This window comes from Sus scrofa, chromosome 2, assembly GCF_000003025.6.
Source record: "Sus scrofa isolate TJ Tabasco breed Duroc chromosome 2, Sscrofa11.1, whole genome shotgun sequence".
Classification (NCBI taxonomy): domain Eukaryota; kingdom Metazoa; phylum Chordata; class Mammalia; order Artiodactyla; family Suidae; genus Sus; species Sus scrofa.
In genome coordinates, this window is record NC_010444.4 from 93,893,932 (window position 1) to 93,911,926 (window position 17,995).

A 17,995-nucleotide genomic window follows, 5' to 3' on the forward strand; every position below is an offset into this window, starting at 1 on the left:
ATATTTAGATGCCCCCCAAGTAGAAGGGAAGCACAAGTTTTCTTAAATATTGAAATTATGGTATTTGAATAAGGTCTTCAAGGAGGTAAAGGATTACATTAGCCAAAGAAGTAAAGAATAATCTAAAGGACTATCTATTTTGTCATTAGTCATGTAATATCTTAAAACAAAAAGATACTTATTTAAGCTTCTAGTTTATAGGAATACAGAAGAAAAGAATAACTAGTTTGATAACTTATACAACCATGATTCAAAACACTTTTAGCAGGATGGCATACCACATAAGATGAATGATAGGATGTTAGAGAAACACATTTAAGCTTTGGATTTAAATTAGAGTAGTGCTGATAGAAAGCTCACTATTTAATTTTATTAATGTACTACTTTGATCAAAAGTTAAAGTGAGCCAAGATCTGATTTTCCGCCATTGTTATACATATAAGAAGGAATACTGGGAGTTCCCATCATGGTACAGCAGAAACGAATCCAACTAGGAACCATGAGGTTGTGGGTTCGATCCCTGGCCTTGCTCAGTGGGTTAAGGATTGGGTGTGGCTGTGGCTGGCAGCTGTAGCTCTGATTAGACCCCTAATCTGGGAACCTCCATATACCTTGGGTGTGGACCTAAAAAAGGCAAAAAAAAAAAGAAAGAGAGAATATTGGCTTTCTCTTCAAATATTTAAAGGATCGTCATGCATAATAGGAGCATGTTTATGTTTTATGCCTTCTAAATATTGAAAATAAAAACATTTGCTAAAACAGAATTAGGTTATGGCTCTCTACAAGTTCTTATAAAAACCATACAGTAATAAAATTAAAATGATCTTTCCATTGTCATCTGCACATAGTCAGATAGTTTTTTTCTAGAATATATGTTGTTAATACTACATAAAGGAATTAATTTATATAGCTACTAAATTGAACAACTATATTTAAAAAGAAACAACTCTGGGTTTTGTATGTCTTTGTTTCTTCTTTTCTTACTATTGAATCTCTCTTGCTTAGAGTAATACCTGAAGCAAAGCAGGAACTTAGTAAATGTTAATTAAAAGAATGCATGAATTAGTGAGATAAGTAGTTTGAATTAAATTACTTTTGGACCTTATAGATTTCTTATACATCACATATTCAGTTTATACTTATAGAATAAATGGATGATCTTAAAAATGCATTCCAAATATAACCTCCTATGTTCTTTCTATCCTATTACATAGCATCAAACAAATAATCAGAAAAAGGTACTATGTGAAAATCTTGTGTATAAGATACAATATTAATGAGGATTAATTTTATTATTTTTAGTTTTGGAAAAGTATATACTAGGAATTGTTAAACTCTGGACAAGAGTCAAATTAGCCTTTGGTGAACTTATTGAACTATTTAACAGTTAATTACTTTTATTTTCAATTTCCTCTAATTAGGCAGCTTGAATGTGAACAAATTCATATATAATGCTTTTTTACTGAAACAAGAAAGCAGATGTTACTCACTTCAAAAAGGCAATTCCAACAACAAAATGATTGCTATGAAAAATGTAAATTGATATAAAATAAAGTAATAGTTTTAGACCTTTTTCCACTAGATAACAATCTTTTAAATATCCAAGGAAATGTACCACATAAATTTTGTGGCTTTACAAAAACCACTAATTTTCACTACTTTTTTACTCAAGTGGAAGTTTGCATTAAAAATATCCAGTAGGACTGATAACTAAAATTTTTTTCTCATTCCTCAAGTCTTCTGTTTCCAACTGAGGATATATGGAGGCTGTTCTGACAGATTTTTCCTGCTTTCAAATGACTTTTTCCCCCGCTTTCCTCTGTCTTTTCAATGATACTACCATTACCTTACTTAGCTAAGTCTTTTCTGTCATTTGTTCATTTTAATAAATCTTAGTGGGTACAAATAACATACCAAAAATATGTCTGATTTTAGAATTAAAAAAACACCTAAGGTCTGGTTTCTGAATTCACAAGTATGGAATACAGAAAATAAAATCAGTGTTTAATATGGAGCTTTCTATGCAACACACTGAGTGTTATAGAAATATAGAATTAGAGAGGAAAGACATCTAAAAATCTCTTTGGTATATAAAGATAAAAATTGAACTAGCAAAGTCAGGAATAATTGAGAAAAATTATCTGTATGCAATGTATGTACAACATCCATATTTAAGTAGACAGAGAGCAAAATCATATTTTGAAGATTAGTAGAAACCATAGTGATTACCAAGAGCCTGAAAACTCTGAAAGAGGAAGGTCATAAGATTTCCACAGTTGGGCATATCTGATTTAAACAACTATGCTAGCAAAAAAGAGAAAGGCAGAAATAATAGGTGCAGAAATTTTGGTTTGCTCAGAAAAATGGAGGGAATTCCTGAATGCTGGTCTCAATTTGTTACAATGTAGCATGTGTGTGTGTGTGTGTGTGTGTGTGTGTGAAGAAACAAAAGAAACCTGGTAAAAGTATGCTTGGTATGAGCATGAAAAATTGGCTAGATGAGAACAGTTGCTGATCAGGAATGCTAGGAATGATTGGGAGAGAGCAGTGAATGACAACTGAAACTGGAAATAAGTAACAGTGCTTATTTGTATAATTGTGTGTTTTCCTTCAGCAGTGATCAAGGCATTAATGCTGAGGCAGAGGAGGCAGAAAATTTAACTTACCTAGGAGGACAGTTGAAGTTGAGAATATTGCAAATGTAAACTATGAAGATAAGTTAGATTAATGTTAAGAGTGATCATAGGTGTATTGGGAAGGACTTAAAATCAGGAATTGATTGATTCATTGCAGGGGAGAAAAGGAAAAAATGTTAACACCCTCATAGCCATAAAGAACAACTTCTTATTGAATAAACACAACCATCCAGGATTTCTAAAGAAAGAGTTTCTCCATTTTCTAATATTACATTAGTCAGCAATTACTAATTTTCTTCTATCTCTAGTGCTTCTTATTTCTTTACTATTTGTACTCTATTATTTATTCAACTTTTACAAAATTATCACGGTTTTCAGGGGCCATCCCTGACCACAGACCCTTACTACTCAATACAACACTGAGTCTACTTCCTTCTTCTTCAGTGACAGATTCAAAGTAGGCATGTATAATAAATTCATGGGCTGCCAGAGACCTTACCAACACAGATTTTTATATGAACCTTATTGTAATAACCTTTTTCCTAACTCAACAGGCAATCTAGGCCACTTTTCCTCTGACGGTAACACTTCATTCAACCTGGGCACTGTATTCACATTTTACTGATCTTTAAGGACCTTCTTCAACTATATGTTAATAACTTCCATCACAAAAACCTTTTACATGCTGAAGCTCTGCTTCTACATTACAAGCTAACAGACTTTTTTTTTTTTTAAATACTTCATTCCAAATCCAACTGCCATATGCCAAATGGTCTCATCTGCAGTTATAATCTCCCAGTATATTTTACCCTATGTACCATACCGTCTCAATGTGTTTCACAGCAAATTTCTAATCTGTCCTTGATCTGTTCACTCTGTAGTAACCAACAGATATTTAAGTGTAGTGTTACAATCTATTTTCCACACATACACAAGGAAGCGAAGTACACTTGAGTAAATATGCTTTCTAGAGGGCTAGCTGGGTCCTTATTAACCAGGTTTCTTTGTGAGGCTAGTATAAATCAAGGCTTCTTGTGACACACATAAGCACTTCAAAAGTTGGAATCGATGACTAGGGCAAGTTTAGATTTCTCAGTCACTCTGAGGTCAATCTTTAGCTAGCGCAAAAACATTTTTCTACTGGCTTAAACATAATTTAAGAAATGGAAAAGGATATTAGCTATAGCTGCCATTAAACTACTTTATGATAGGTTATTAAAGTTTCTTGAAACTATTTTATGAAAAAAAATTACTTGGCTGATACACACGCATTTTAACTTGCCAAGACTTGATGACCTGTGGGAATGACCAAACACTGTGCTAGGGAGGGAATAGAGTGTGGAAAGAGGATTAACATGGTAGCAAACTCCCTGGATTGAATCTTATCCCAGCCATCTTGAGTAACCAATTTATATCATTGTGAGATCTCTTCAGTTTTCTGGTTCTGTTTCTCTGGTTAAAGATTGAATGAACTGTAAAATGTAGATTTTAAGATAATTCCTGCTTTCAGCATCTGTCATATCAATGCTTTCCCAGCTGTTAAACTTGTATGTGTTCAGATTACAGAGAGCAGTGACAGGTTTTAGTTAGAGATTTCTTTTTGATTTTGCATACAAAGCATAGATCCATATATACTTCTAAAATATTTTAATTACTTTTTTTTCTTAAATATACTTTGACACCCAGGTGTGCATATGTTTAGGCTTTTTGATGTTGCATGTTCCCAAGGAATGTTGTCAGCAGTGTATAAACATGTATTTCAAAAATCCATGTCTATGAAATAAATGATCCTATTTTACAGACATTATGTAAATTTGCTACTTCATTTCCACGCTTTCAGTCTATATTTTATCCCAGTATCAGCACCAAATTTTGCTTTGCAAGACTATGGGAAATTAAATTTTCACTTTTGGAAACATTTTGAGTGACCATGTATCTCCTTCACAACAGCAAAGAAACAATTAAAGCAGCAAAGGAGACTGCTGCTTATGACCTAGGCCAAATCACTAAAATTACCACAGCCAGAGATAAATACTGCCATTTTCCACTTTGGAGTTTAACTGATTTATTTTTCTATAGAGCAATCTGATTCCTAGTCACAATAGGTAGGACAATATGAATTCAAGAAGCAATCTCCCTTTACTTACGCAGGAGAAACTGATCCTCACTACTCAAAAGGTTCCCAGGCTCTAAGATTTAATAACACCACAGTTCTTTAAAAAAGCAGACATCCTTTTAGTGATTTTAACTAAAATCTTCTATCCACTGCTCAAGTTTCTCCCAAATAATTTTTCAATCTTCTGAGGGTACAGTCTTTGATCCCTCTAGCTTCTTTTAAAGTTGTCAGTTTCAGCTGGAGACCCCTTGTAATCTTAAGCCTTCTCTACAAGCTCCTTCAAGGAGCTAGTAGTTACTGATGCCAGCAAATCCTTCCCAGGGTATAAGAAGCTTTAAAGGACCACGTATCATATAGGTTTGCAGACTCAACTGAGATTTTGTTCTGTTTTTTGCTTAATTTTTGGAGAAGTTAAAATTTTATTTCTTCATCATTTATCTCTATTTTCAATGCTAAAAATTTCAAAACACCTAAGCTGCCATATTGCTTAATATAGAAATGTTCAATAATTCTTACCTCTCATATTCCATTCTTATCCTCTAACTCCTTTGGAGAAAGCATATGGAAAGATCTGACACCGTGGTGAATGACTAGCCTCTATCATATTTCACAATAATAACACCTAAAGCAGTAGTCAATCCATCATTTTGTTCTTTGGCTCTCCTATTCACTCTAGATCCTAAAAACTTTTATGCACTACACTCATATCAATGACATTTTGCAAAGTATTAGGCACCAAGTAATTGCTCTGTAAAAACACCTATGTCCTGACAATGACATGTAGAGCAAACTTTAAAATATCTGATTAAAACAAAAGCTTCTTATTTTTATAGAACAAGATGGAGTTGTAAGAATCAGATATAATCTATGATTAAGAGGGGATGAGAAAGAAAGAGTGGTGAGGTTGGGTATATCCAAAGTCAGAATAAATAAACTAGGAATTTCAAAATTGGGAAAAAATATAAGTACTCATAACTGTTCTAAGTATTCACAATGCAGATACACATGCACACTATATACAATTGTTAATATATTTTGTTTAAATGTTCAGAGAACTGTTATTTTCTCATTCTCAATTTTTTACTTCCCTTTACTACAACAAAAAAGTCAATGGATTTCTCCTGTTGCAGAGCTTTTGCATATGCTGTCTCTCTGCCAAAAATTAATTTCCTATGTACCTGATGCCTCTCATTTCTTATATAGCTAGCTTGCCTCCACTTTTCATGGTTCATAATAATATCATCTTCTTATAAAAGCCTTACGTGGCCACGAGTCTGAACACTTACCCTTATTATTCACTATTTCTGCACACTACTTGTTTTCTTCATAACATTTATGAAATACAACACTATGTCTTTGTCTCCTTACCTCTAGTTAATTGATTTATCTATTTAACTCTTTATTTTGTGTTAACCTATACAGGTTACAGGCTCTTGTGAGAGTTTTGCCCAGTAACAATATACTCAGTATTCAGAACAGAATCTATTCATCTTACAGCCTCTGAATAGTATTAACTGAATAAACAAAATAGGTTAATCTAATTTTATATGGTATGCTTTATTACTCATCAGAGGTGTAAACTCTTTTCATTTATAAGATGAATAACTATTTGACTCATTGTAACAAACTTTACTCAAAAAATCTCCAGTTCTTAGTGAGTACATTTTGCCTTCTACTTTTACAGGACTACTCACCAGATTATTTGGAGGCAAAATAGTCTCACCAAATGTCTGTTTGTATCATTCCCTTGTTCTGGTCAGTGTGATTTTTCTTGGCCTTAGTTCACTGCTTAGGCCTCATGCAGAGAACTGGAAAGAGATGAGAATGAAATACATTTCACAATGCTATAAACAAGTTTGTATATGCTTAAAGAATAAAAATCATGTTTATATATCTATATGAAATTATATTTTAAATGCTTTTACTTATTCTGCTTTACAAGTAAGATAAAGAAATCTGTGACATTTTTCAACTGATTTTTCTTAGTAAGGTTTCTTTGTGCTAAATTTGAGTTAATTTCTGAAATTGGAAAAGATATTAAATTTTAAGTAATTAAAAGATCACCAAATTGAATGTGTTACTTTTCACTTATGTTAGGGAATTCTCATGGTCTCTTGGCATTATAAATCATTTTGCTACACTAAGTTGACAGCAAAATAACTGAGGAAAAATTTTTAATGTTGTAGAATGACTCATTCTGAGGACTAATAAGATTTTTGTCATAATATATTTAAAATTATATGGATAAGTCCCATTTTCTTTTTCTATATATCTATATATCTATATATTATTTTCTTATATTTTATACCACTATTTTTATATCTTTCACAACAGTTCCTGAAAATTATACTTTTTTCAAAAGAAAACCAGAACTCAGGCAGGTTTAAAATAAACAGCATACTTAACAGAAATGATATTTTTTCCACTGAAAACCATCTTAAGAAAATCTGAAGTTATGTTATAAAAAGTTATAGAAAAATGTTATCTATAAAGTAATTCATGCACATGGTAAAAAGGAAACATAAAATTCAAACCATTACAACTTAGAGCATTAATTCAAAATTAAAATTACTCATACCCACTTCCTGTCTCTCCATTTAATAACATTTATATGTTTCCATTTTAGTTCTGGTCATTTTCAAAGAAATTATAAAAGGTATTGTTTTATTTTTCTTTTTTGAGTTATCAACTTTAAATTATTTGTATCTATTTTCTTTTCTGAAATCTGAGGAATATTGCCTTAGGGCTTTTTTTTAAACATTGCTGCCCTTTTGTTATTAAGTTATTTTTAGTTTTTTTCATATATTTTAAACTTAATTTTAAATAACATATGTAAATCTATTTCTTATCTCTCTAAATGAAGACAGACACCTCCAGGTGAGATTTTGAAAAACACTAGTTATCCTTACTCACTCAAATTCTCCCAAACGCTACCTTCCAGTTTAAGATACTCAGACCATTAAAATTCCATTGATAAGGTTTATCAAATTTCTAGCTTGTTTTCTGATAAAATTAACACTCATGTTTTATCATAGTTTGATTTGAATATTGAAATAGGGAACATTTACATTTTCATGTAAATATTACTTGTTGCAAAACTGGACAGTACATAGAAAGGAAAGAACAAGTATAGAGAAACATATCCAACATGGCACAAAAACTGCAAAATTTAAAAAAAAGAGAAACCTATCCTGAAATGTATCAATTTTTTTTTTTTTTCTTTTTGCCATTTCTTGGGCCGCTCCCGCAGCATATGGAGATTCCCAGGCTAGGGGTCCAATCGGAGCTGTAGCTGCCGGCCTATACCAGAGCCACAGCAACGCGGGATCCAAGCCCCATTTGCAACCTACACCACAGCTCATGGCAACGCCACATCCTTAACCCACTGAGCAAGGCCAGGGATCGAACCCTCAACCCCATGATTCCTAGTCGGATCTCTTAACCACTGAGCCATGACGGGAACTCCTGTATCACATTTTTTAATCATTATATTGAGGTATGATTGACATTAAAATGTTTTACCTATTTAATGTATACAAATTGATGAGTTTGGAGATCAATAAACACTTGGCATCACATAGTGATCACAATGCCATAAATATGCCCATCAGGTCCCAAAGTTTTTTCTCTAATAATAAATAATTACAGTTTCTTAAACAAAAATTTGAGTTGCATTTTCATTTTACTTCAATTTGAATTATAATTTTTGTGCAGATTTTGTTTTTCCTGGAGTCTAATTACTTTTTACTTTTTAGAGTTGGCAAAAGAATCATAAAATATCATTGTAACATCAATGATGTTATCCAGATTTTTTATCATAGTACTTCCCCTTACTTTGGTGAAGTGTGTAATTGTGAGGCTTCTACATTATAAAGTCATTATTATTATTTAATTACTAAATAATTAGGGGACAGTATTTTGACATTATGAATGTAATCACTTTTACTTAAAGATTCACTTTTTTTTTTTTTTTTTTTTTTTTTTTGTCTTTTTGCCATTTCTTGGGCCGCTCCCGTAGCATATGGAGATTGCCAGGCTAGGAGTCTAATTGGAGCTATAGCCGCCAGCCTACACCAGAGCCACAGCAACACAGGATCCGAGCCACATCTGCAATCTACACCACAGCTCATGGCAATGCCAGATCCTTAACCCACTGAGTGGGGCCAAGGGACGGAACCCACAACCTCATGGTTCCTAGTGGGATTCATTAACCACTGAGCCATGACAGGAACTCCTAAAGATTCACTCATTTTATCACTCACTGAGAATCTTGCCTGTAGCAATTATTACTATTGTATTCTAATGATGATTTCCTCTATCCCTCTCTCCTCCTATATCTATTCTTATTTAAGGAAGATATGTCCTTTCTCATTTATTTATTTATAGCCATATGGACAAATGGATATTTATTTTATTTGGGGGTTATAATCCTATTCTGTCATTACTTATTTTTTTTTTACTCAAGTTGTTCCAGCAGCTTTGTCCATGGTAAGCTCTCTTAGTTGGGCACTTACGTCGTTTTACCATGCCCCTGTTATTTATTAAATATATTTGTCTCTAATACCAAGATGCTCTAGGCTCATTTCCCCCCACCCCCAGTCCTGAAATCAACAATGTTGCCATGGACTCCTAAATCATTTTATTGGAAAATTATACTTAGAAACCAAGATCTGGGCATTAGGTATGCTTATTGTTACTGCTTCTATTTCCTCTAAGTAAAAAGATCTAGAAATATATTTACCAATCCTTACATTTACAGCTCTATAATTCAGTATGCATTTAGGTATGTAATCTGTCATCTACCATCTATATGTCTGTAGTGATACTTACTCCAATCTAGCACCACAAGGTTTATTCTAATTTTCCCTATTTGGTTATTTATAACCTTTTCCCTCCAAAAGTCAGAAACCTGGTTCTCATTATGTACAAAGAATTTACTTGTTCAACCCTCTAATAAAAACAGTTTTAGATTCATTAAGCCATTTCCAAAGGAGAAACACATTCACTAAATACAGTGTTTGGATACATTTCTTGATATATTTACCCTTACAATATCCAGTCAAAACACTGCTTTCCAAATTTATTTAAAACCAGATATTTTCCCCCACTCACTTCAGTATGAATATATGACTCAATTGCAGTTCATTTACTTTGTCACAGTTCATCTATCTCAGCATCCTGATTTAGAAAACAAAGTTACATATAAAAATCACTCTGTGGTATATGGCTCCATTTGTCTTGACAAATTCATAGAACTGTGTGGTCCCAATTACAGTTTCATGAAGAACAGTTTCATGATCCAAATACATTTGCTTTATATTCAGCCTCTCCCTCTCAAAACCCAGCGCATGGCACTGCCTGATCTATTTTCTATCCTAAGATTACTGCCTTTTCCAGAATATCATATATTAATGGAATCATACAATATATTCTATTTGGTATTTAACTTCATTCACTAAGCCAGACACTGTGAAGATTTGTGGCTCATCTATTTGTAAGGATATACTAAAGTTTGTTTATCCATTCACTGGTTGAAAGACATTTATTTTGTTTCCAATTGTTGACTCTGAATAAAGTTGTTATAAATATATGATGTGTGTGTGCGAACACACTTTTTCATTTGTCTTGTAGTAATACTGCTGGGTCACCTGGTAAGTACATATTTCCCCCATACAGTTTAACGGTTGTGATTGTTGTTTTGAGATTTAGATTTATGTTTACATTCCTTAAACAAGTCCTCACTTAGAAATTTGATTTGTAAACATTGAGTGTGTCTCTTATCTTTTCCTTCACTTGGTATATCATTTGCATTAAAATGCTTTTTTAAAAAAAAATTCAATTTATCTTTATAAAAAGTTCAATTTATCTTTTTTTCCTTTAAGATCATGTCTTCGGTGTTGTATCTAATATCTCTTTGCCTAAGCCAGAGTTAAGTAATTTTTCTCCTACAATTTCTTCTAAGAAGAACATTTTGTGGTTGTTTTAGAGTTTTACCATTTTCAAAGAGAACTACAAATAATTTTGCATTATTAAGATGTCCTAAAGAAGGAGACTGAGAGCTATGGCTGCCTACATGCTTCCTGGATGAAGGGCCTGGATCTGGGATGGGTACTCTTCTCCTCAGCAAGATCCAGGAGTACTGCCTAGATAGGAACATGGATATTTTCAGCATGGCACCTTCACCTGGGGGTTGGACATGATGGGAGAGCCCTACAATGCCATACTCTCAGTGCACCAGCTGGTAGAAAACACAGATGAGACCTATTACATTGATAAGGACGCTATTCATTACATCTGCTTCAGAAACATAAAACCAACCATGCCCACAGATGGCAACTTGGACCACCTGCTGTTTGTTGGTCATCTTGAGTGGGATCACTACGTGCCAGCTTTTCTGGCAAGCTCAATGCTGACCTGCACAAACTGACATGAACATGGTCCCCTTCCACCTATATTTCTTCATGCCAGCTTTTCCCTGCTAAGCAGCAGAGATAGCCAGTAGGAGGCCTTGACATGCTGGAACTGACCCAGCACATGTCAAACACCAAGAACAGGATGGCCACCTGTGACCTCTGCCATGGCTGCTATCTGACTACGGCCATCGTGTTCAGAAGCTACATGTCCATGAAGGAGGTGGACAAGCAGATGCTTAATGTCCAGAACAAGAAAGGCAGCAATTTTGTCAAGTGGATGCCCGATATTTGAAAACGGCAGTCTGTAACATCCTGCCCAGGGAGCTAAAAATGTCCGCCATCTTAATCGGCAGAAGCACAACACATAATATCTTTAAAAATATTCCAATGCTACGGTGGGAGCTTACCGTCGAGAGCAAGGACGATGTCCGAGAGAGTAGCCAGGAGCCTGGGTGTTTTGCAGCCCCAAGGCCTGACGAGAGCGAGCTCCTGTGACTGCCCAGCAACAAATCGGGCTTCACCAAAACCCTGTCCAACAAGCAGCTCTATCTGAACACAGGTCATGGTTCAGATAGTCCCTAGTTCGCGGAGGGAACAAGCAGGGACTCAGGTACACGAAGTTGCTGCCTGAAGTGACTCAGAAATCTTTCTGGATGAGAAAAAGCAGTGTCTTCAACACCAGCATCTCCAAGCACGAAGCAGAGCTGGGCCTGGAGATGACTTCCAGGGGCTAGTAGCAGGAGCACCCTACAAGTCCTACAAATTCTGTTATTGGCCCTCCACAATAACAGACACCTGTGCGCCCTGCTCGGGAGGATCTTTCTGGAGCTGTGGTTCAGCGGGAGGCAGGCAGAATGAACTTTTAACGTCTCTCTTCCAGTCCCAGCAGCACCCAGTACACGACCAGCATGACACTCTCTTCGTGAGATATCTAGTTGAAGCCCTACTCCTCCCTATGTCCAACAGGTCAGGTCGAGGAGCTGTCAGGTCCGCCGCGACCCACAGAACAAACCAGGTTCCAGGGAGCTGAGAAAGCCTGCCACTTGAACAGGCGCATGCGCACCACGTCAACCGCGCACTCTGCCGCCCCGCCCAGAGCAAGCCATTTTCGGCAACAAAGTACCTCGGCTTCCACCCTGTGTCCTGGAACCAGAGCCGGCACGCCTCACACCTGGCAAAGTTTCACCAGATTGAGGGCCTTGTGGCTAACCACCGCCGCCTCACCCTGGTCATTTCACGGGCATCATAAGGGAGTTCTTCACCAAGCTTGTATCTCCTACCTCACTTCAAGGTGCCTTGCATCCCGTACACAGAGCCCTGCGAGGAGGGCGTCAGCTACCACCGAGGCCTGAAGAAGTGGATGGAGGTCTAGAGCTCCAGGCTCTTCTGCCCTAAGATGATGCTGCTCATGGAGATCCCTGAGAACCTGTCGCTTGTTGCCTGCGAACTTTCCCTGAAACATCTATTATGGTCAAATATGGCATCAGCAGTATCTCAGAATTCAGAGGATAAGATGAACCTGAAGATGAGAGACAGTTCCTCACAACGCCAGATTCAGGTATAGATAATGTAATTTGTGATGTGCTGGGGAGGAGGGGGCCGGCTTGGTGGGGCAGAGGGAAGATGGAAAAGGTAAAAAGGGAGAATGAGAGACATCTGGTAGATTGCCTTATAACTGTTAAAAAAAAAAATCCATTGACTAATTTTGAGGAGATTATTTTCTAGTCTGATTATATCCTATCAATCTATGGATCAATCCTTTCATTAATATCACACCGCCTTGATTAATGTGGCTTTCAAGTAATTATTTAAATTGAGATGTGTGAATCTTGCAAAGTTGTTCTGCGGTTTTAAAATAATTTTCTCAATTCAAATTTCTTTGTCTTTCTGTATAAATATTAGCTTCCAGATATCTGCTGGAATTTTAATGATGATTGCACTGAATCTACAGATCAAATTGGGGATTATTTATTTCCTGACAGTATTGAGTCTTTTAGTCTAAGAACATGGTTTATATCTTCATTTAGGTGTTGTATAGTTACTTTCATTTTTGTGTTATAGTTTTCATCATACAGATCCTGAACATGTATTTTCTTGGTTTTTTTTTTTTTCAATTTAATTTAGTACTACAGTTAAGTGAATTTATTTTTTAACATTCCAGTTGTTACTTGCTAGAAGGTAGGAGTAAAATGGATATTTTTATGTTGATGTTGTATCCTAAGACTTAATAGATTCTATTAATTATAGAAAAATCTGGGTTTTTCAGATTTCCACGTAGAAAATCATTTCATCTATGAATAGAAAATGCTTGTTTCTACTTTTATATTCTGTGTGCTTTGAATTTTTTTCACTTTATCATTGTATCAGCTAGCATATCTAGCACAATGTTGAATATAAGTCAAGAGAGATATTACTTCTACATACTGCTGATTTTAAGGATAAGACATACAAGGCTTCACTATAAAGTATGATGTTGACCTTGGTTATTTTAGACACACTTGTCAGGTGGAAGAATTCCCTTTCATTCCAAATTTACTGAGTTTATCAGAAACGGGTGTTGATTTTTTTTTTCAAGTGCTGCTTCTATGTTTGTTGATAGGATCTTGAGCTTGTTAAATCTGTTAATATAATGAATCACATAGATTGATATAGAGCTGTGGAACCTTGAATTATTGTAAATACACTCCATTGTGTTGTGATGTATCATCTTTGTTATTACTTGATTCCATTTGCTATTTTTTGTGGAGGACATTTGAGTTTATGTTCATGAAGAATATTGATACCTATATTTTTCCTTATAATGTCTTTGCCTAGCATTGGTATTCAGGCAATGCTGGCCTCATAAAAATAATTGGGAAATAGCTCCTTTTCTTCTGTTTTTTAGAAGAGGATATGAAATGTGAAATATTTGGTAGAAGTCACCAGTAAAATTATTTAGGTTTGGGATTTTCCTTATTCAAAGGTTTTCAAATAAGATTCTGTTTGTTAAAGAGATATGGATCCTAAAGAGACAACAGGTTATCTCTTTCTTCTTGAGTGAAATTTGATAATTTGTATTTTTCAAAGCAGTATGATAATTTCATGTAAAATGTTAAATTCGTGGGCATAAAGTTGTAGTATTTAATTATGGTCCTTTTATTCAGGAGGTGATTTCACCTCTGTCACAACAGATGCCTTTCTTAGTTTTGAAGCCAGTGCTTTGTTCTGCAACCTCAGCTCTCCAAAGGATTTGAAAATAAGTCATGAATTTGATAAACTTACCTGGCTCTTTTACATTATAAGGATGAGGGTGACGTTCCTTATACCTGCTAAACCCCAGAGCAGAAGCCAGATGTCTTATTAGTTTTAATTTCTAGAATCCTTCTTTTCTATGATTAATGTTTTGCCTTTGAACAGCAATCTGATTTTGATTTAAGAATGTACTACTATCTTTTCTAAGAATATTTATACTAATTTTATTATATTTCCAATAGTATTGTACTTTCATCTGTTCTGCTTGTTCATCTCACACATTTATTGTTTTACTCTTTGTTCATCTTACACATCTTATTTTTATTTCCAGCTAATTTTTGAATTTTCATCTCTATTTATGAATTGAGGTTAGGATGATTAATGATTGTACTCATTTTCTAGTGTATTTTCTCAGTGGTCTTCTCGCTGAAACGTAAGACCAGTATAGAACCCCTTTGTGCATATTTCAGAAAAAAGTTTTACTTAGGTGCATAAATGAAAAAGTTGCAATAAGCTGTCACCTTCTCCATAGCCAAATTAAGATGAGATTTATTCTGAAACACAGATAGTTATACTTTGAGCCCATGTATATTCCTTAGATACTTATACTTTGAGCCCATATATATTCCTTAGATTTTCACTTATTTTGAAACAATACTTTAATGAGAAAATTTCACCCCACTATCTCCTCTATAGGATTCAATAATCTGTACCTCCTAATTCTAAATATAGCTGGGTCCGTTGAGGAAACTGATTTCTATATATATACTGGAGATTTTTCTATGCCTATATTGGTCTTTGATTTTCCTCAGTTTGGTTTGTTTATTTACTCAATCCCATCTGCTTTATAATATCTAGAGATTTATAGAAAAGTTTGTTCAGGTCTGCTATGGTCTGAATTTTTGAGTCTCCCAAGCGTTTGTATGTTGAAAACCACCAAATGATAGTATTAGGGTAGGAAATGAGGTCTTAATGAGGTTATTAGGTCATGAGGGGCAAGCCCTCATAAATGAGATGTGTCCTTACAAAAGAAATATAAAGAGACCCCTTGTTCCTTCACCATATGAGGTTACAGTGAAAAGCCAGCCATCCTAAGCAGTGAGACCTCACTAGACTACCACACCTGCGAGTGCACTTCCCACCCTCTAGAACTGTGGGAAATAAATATGTTGTTTATAAGTTACCCATTAATGGCATTTTGTTGTAGCAGCCTGAGCAGACTAAGACAAGGTGGTTTTAAAATTTTCTCTGTGTTTTTCTGGATTTATTCCCCATCCCATTTTGTATCTATTTATTGCAAACTCAGTGGGATTTTCAGGAGGAAACAACTCTTAAGTATAAATTTTTCACACCATTATCTTGAATTAAAATTTCTTATTGAACTTTTAAAGCTGCTGTTGATTTAAAATAGGGTGTCATTTTTTTTTTCATTTTAGTTGAGGTAAACCATTGTGTTTTGTTTGTTTTAGTAGCAATTTTTGCAATACAAATATATTTCTCACCTAGGCTTTACTTGGTAGACATTTTAAGAAATCTTTTTGGATGTGTGTGCTGTTGGTATATTTTAATAAGGGTAATCTTTATTTTATATGATTCAATAATTTCAGCAGTAACTTTCTTAGGGGACTAAAATTCGTAAGAGAAGGGATAAAATTTCCTTTGTAGTACATCATGCATTACTCATTTGTTCTTCTTATAGCCCCTCTGATCACTCGTATTTCCTTTTTGGTAGATAACCAATATGCAAAAAATTTGTGCATGTACTCTCAACTTGCTCAGAAGTGTAGAGATGATCAAGGATCAAAAAAGAAGAAGGAAAAAAAGAAAGAGAATGAGGAAGAGAAAGTATGTCAGGATGGATAATCCAGAAAGAAGAACATTTAGTTTATTAACCAAGCAACCAATTAGTACTTATAGAACAGATAGAAAAGCAACCACAAAATTAGAGAGTATACCAAATTATGTATTAAGTCAGTGAAGATGCTTAACTTTTCCCTCCTCTACTGGTTCTGTGGGATGAGAACAGCTCATGTATATCAAATCAGAAAAGATTCAGTGCACCTTTCCCTTGGAAACCCCATGAACTCTGGCAAACCAGAGGGTCCACAGTATTAACTGATGAAGTAGAGATGAACATACTTACAGCTTCATCAGCATCCTGTGGTCAAGAGCAGGGGTGAATGTATCCTTCTAAGATGTGCAGTTAAGTGGCACATGTAAGATTCCCAAGAGATTCAAACATGTTAGCAATGTATGAAATCCTGAAAGACCCAAATGTTAAATCTAAAGTCCAATAAGATACAAAGTTAAGTAACAATTTGGAAAGAGTAAAAAAACTCCTTAAGACATCCTTATCTTTGGGATCTTAAACCTAAAAAAATAATCTGCTATACTTGAAATTTATAAAATTGATTTTTCATGAGAGAGTAACAGAGCCAGATGTTTACAGGGCATTTATCTTATGTATCTCTTTTAGCTGCCAGCTCAGAGAAGAACACAATGTGACTACCCAATGTTTAATTTTCTGTAGTTACTTAAGAAAATATTTATCAAAGAAGGAAACCTAGATTTTCTGCTGCCACCTCCGAATTGCTAGTTTGTTATTTCTGCCTCCACTTTATGTTGCTTTGAATTCTCCTAAAGATGTGTTACTACACAACAGGTGCTATTCTCAGGTCTTTCACCCTCCATGAGTTTATAATTAAACAATCAAACAAAATACTAGTCAAAAAGTTATAAGTTTGTTTCCTCACAGTATTAATAAATAGATACGTATCTTTCTGATGAAGGAGATAAACTTTTCCTAGAAACAATGTTAGGGAAATAGCACAGATAAAAATAATACCTAACAGTCTTACGTCATCAAATTTATCACTGAGCATTTCTGACCATAACCTTGGATTGAATCAAATTGTCCTGAATTATAGGATACGTACTATAGTTTCTTTATAAACTAATATCCTTAAAGCCAGAGTGGGACAATATCAGTTTTCATCACCGCATTCCCCCCCACCCTATCTAATTCGGGCATGCAAAGACCCCCTAATACTGCTTTCTAAAACAATGCATGAGTGGATGGGAAGATGAGTAAGTAAATAATAAAACATTGTCACCTAACTGGCTTCCATAACATATAAAACATATAACTTACCTTTTTGTAAAATATGTATTACTTTTTATCTCTACAATATAGTGTGCAATTAGCTTTTTATTTGCAGTTTCTGTTTTATCTGTGCCTAAGGAGTTAAATCAAGCAGAAAGCTTTATCTGAAGTCAAAAAGTCTAATCCTTTTGGCACAGAAAATATAATGTATTTTACATTTAGTGAACAGGTAGAGGAATTTCCATCCTAGAGCTCTCATCATATTACCTAATTCTCAGATGGCTATGTTTTGGCTACTTCTCCATGCAGCAACTATTACCTTTAGTCTTTTTCTCCATCTTTTAACTACCTTTTAAAATTTTTCTTGCATTTTCATTTGTAACTGTCTGGGATGAAATGCAGCAGCTATTTTTGTGGTGGTTAGATCTGTCCCTAAAGAAGTGCATTTAAATTTGCAAAATACTTTTTTTCGAGACTTAAGTTACTCTTCAGCAAA

The 17,995-nt window shown here is 34.7% G+C and overlaps 1 pseudogene; it reads left to right on the plus strand.

Annotated features, from left to right (window-relative positions):
* On the plus strand, nucleotides 10,854-11,660 carry LOC100517811 (annotated as a pseudogene).